We start from the raw sequence: 937 nt of genomic DNA, 5'->3' as shown, positions 1-937 counted from the left end.
TCCAGGGCTGGGCACGGCTTTTCCAAGAGGGAGAGGGTGCCCTTTGCCTTCCAAAGGAAGAGCCGGTCCCTTTCTGGCCAAGGAGCTTCCAGGAGCAGCAGCCTTGCCCTGGCCCTTGGGCTGCTAGAGCACAGCGGGTGGAGGTGTCTGTTCCGCTCAGCGCCCAGCACCCAGCCAGGGGCTGTCAGTGTCTGCGGACACAGGGTGGAAGCTGCCCCCCAGCTGTTGCTGGAGCCACCCAGGAAGATGCACGATCTCAGGGTGACATCCATGAGGACCTTCCCTCCTGGTGCAAGCTGTGAAGGGGCTCCAGTGCTGCTGGATCATGCCCCCGCCCCTGGTCTCTCCTCCACACCCCCTCTCCGAGGGAGGCCCCTCCACCTCCTCAGCGCTGCGCCAGGGACCCCAGCAGGGCCAGGGGAGACACGAGGCGGGGCGCGGCGTGTTGGTATACATCATACATTTATTAGTGAATATCCCTCTCAAAATCAGCCACAACATTAAAAAAAATAATGATTGCACTACTTGGTCAAGCAGAACTAGCAACTTTCATTTTCCCCAGCTGGGCCAGGGGAGACGCGAGGCGGGGCGCGGCGTGTTGGTATACATCATACATTTATTAGTGAATATCCCTCTCAAAATCAGCCACAACATTAAAAAAAATAATGATTGCACTACTTGGTCAAGCAGAACTAGCAACTTTCATTTTAAAAAAAGTACAAATCTGTTAAAAATTTCAATCAGTATAATACACATATATATAATACAACATACTAGTTATGTTAAATGCTACAAAACCAATATGATTCCAATGGAATGGAAAAAAACCAAACACTTTTAGAGCTTTAAGAACCTTTTTTTTCTATATATTAGCCTTTTTTCAAATACATACATGGGAAAAATGAGGTAACTGTAAAATGTGCAAGTAACAGAGCAA

The sequence above is a fragment of the Buceros rhinoceros genome, unplaced genomic scaffold (genome assembly GCF_000710305.1).
Source record: "Buceros rhinoceros silvestris isolate BGI_N320 unplaced genomic scaffold, ASM71030v1 scaffold40581, whole genome shotgun sequence".
Classification (NCBI taxonomy): Eukaryota; Metazoa; Chordata; class Aves; order Bucerotiformes; family Bucerotidae; genus Buceros; species Buceros rhinoceros.
Note: the sequence above shows the minus strand (reverse complement) of the source record.